Genomic DNA, 2503 nt, shown 5'->3' on the forward strand with positions numbered 1-2503 from the left:
AACCATGAATGTCGGTGGCTGGAATAACAATGACAGCTGGAATATCTAGAGTGGGAGTTACAGGAATCGGAACATCGGGAGCTGGAATCTTGGGTGCTGGAATCTCTGGCAGTGGATTGACGAGGGCTGGAGTGCTAGCAGCTGGGAGAGCAGCGACAGAGGGAGCCTGAGGAGGATCATCTGCGGAAGCAGCGTCGGAAGCATTCCGGGTAGGAATATCTGCAGATGGAATCACCGGAGCTGGAATGTCAGACGCTGGAAAGGCAGTATCAGAAGCAGGGACGTCTTTCGCTGGAACATCTGGAGCTGGCATGTCAGATGCTGGAAAAGCAGTTTCGGAAGCAGGAACGTCTTTCGCTGGATAATCTGGAGCTGGGATGCCTGCAGGAGTTGTGGCAGAGTGCGCCGGAACTTCACAGCTGCTGAGCTCTTCAGGTTCGTCGTCCATGAAGGCCATAGGAGGGGGGAGAAATTCTATGCCAGCTTCAACAGGGGCAATGCCAGGGGCTTCCAGGGCAGTAGATGCCACACTGGCATGGCCAGAGCCTTCAGGGATGCCCTGCCCACTAGTGCCCTCCTCACTGGTGCCCTCAGGGGTATCTGAGGGGGCACAACTCTCATGAGCCTCCATGGCGTTTGATTCCGCAGGCTTGAAGTCAATAGCAGGGTCACCCGCTAGATTAGCAGTGATCAATTTAACGGGATCGCTGGTCTTTGTGTTAGTAGCTATTTCAGTGGGATCCACAGTGTGTCCCTCACCGATCGGGTGAGTTGTGCCAGCCGTCTTACCCGTGGCTGTTTCAAGTGCATCAGTAGTGAGTTCAGTAGTGGGTTTATCTGGACCATCATTGATGACTTCCCCTGAGGCAGCAGTGTGTCGACTAGTGATGACATCAGCTGGATCAGTAGTGAGTTTATCGCTGGCGGCTTTCTCTGGGTCAGCAGTGATGTTGCCAGGGGCGATGCCAGCTGTCTCAGCAGCTAGCTTGGTAATGCCCATGTCAGTGGTGTTGCCAGGGGTGATGCCCGTGTCAGTGGTGTGCTTGGCGATGCCCGTGCCAGTGGCGTGGGGCTCTGGCTTGTGGTCTGCAGCCGACGAGGACGAGGATGTTCTTGGCCGCAGGAAGCTGACGCCATTGGCCAGGAGTAGGGGCGTGGGCACCATGTAGCTCAGCGACGGCTTGTGGTCCCTCCCCTTCACCCGGTTTGGATCGTCGTGGTAACTGGACGCGTCTGGAGGACAACAGAAAAACTGTTATTCAAAACTCAGAGTCAACTCAGAGTCAAGGGGTTCTCAGCTCAGCCACTTCAGATTTGCCAAGGCGGCAACATCCTGTCTCACCGCATAGAGCTGAATAGAATATATAGAATATACAGTACAGCGTTAGAATCGAGGAAAAGTTCCACCATCACAGCTGCTGGCGTCATGTACATGCAATTCACCCCACACACAGTTACAAACCCTGACAGCACATTACACACTTCACACACCAAAAACACACACAGCACACAGAGACACAATCACCACAAAGCTCCACCATCACAACTTCTGGCGTCAGTGGCAGGTAATGCTAATTAAAGCACTTGCCTGAGCCAATCAAAGCTGATCAAACACCACAACATTTATTGCTCCGTCAGTTATACCTATCTACAACCATAGCGTCATAGAGCTGTATAGAATATACAGAACAGCGTTAGAACCGAGGAAAAGTTCCACCATCACAACTGCTGGCGTCACACACACACACACACACACATGCAAATACATGCAATTCACCTCACACACAGTTACAAACACAGCACACATACACCAACGCTGACAGCACATTACACACTTCACACAACTTAAAACACACAACACACAGAGACACACACACCACAAAGTTCCACCATCACAACTGCTGGTGTCAGTGTCAAGTAATGCTAATCAAAGCTGATCACACCCCATAATACTCATTGCTCCGTCAGTTATACCCATCTATAACCATAGCCTCTCCCACAAATACTAACCACAACCTTAACTCTGTTTGCTACATTCATGTCTCTAACCCTCACAGTCAGGCCTGACTCCATCCACTTACCTCACACTAACCATTCACTTGACCTGTCAGTGGCAGGTAATGCTAATTACAGCACTGCCACAGCTAATCGCACCCCATATCACTCATTGCTCCGTCAGTTATACCAATCTATAACCATAGCGTCTCCCACAAATACTAACCACAACCTTAACTCTGTTCCTGATCCTCACAGTCTAACTCCGCCCACTGCATCCTTCTGGAAAGCGCTCAAAGGGGGGTAAGGGGCTGAGGCAGGAGTCAGAGGTCAAAGTGTATGTTGTCATGGTAACAACAGCATTGATGTGTTTCATCACAGTGCAGTTATATAATTCAGTTTACAGCACAAAAAAAAAGGTAGCAGGTAACAGGTAGCAGGTAGCAAGTAGCAGATAGCAGATAGCCGGTACCAGATAGCTGGTAGCAGGAGGCGGATAGAAGGTAGC

Source organism: Sprattus sprattus (genome assembly GCF_963457725.1).
Source record: "Sprattus sprattus genome assembly, chromosome: 2".
In the NCBI taxonomy this organism is placed as follows: Eukaryota; Metazoa; Chordata; class Actinopteri; order Clupeiformes; family Clupeidae; genus Sprattus; species Sprattus sprattus.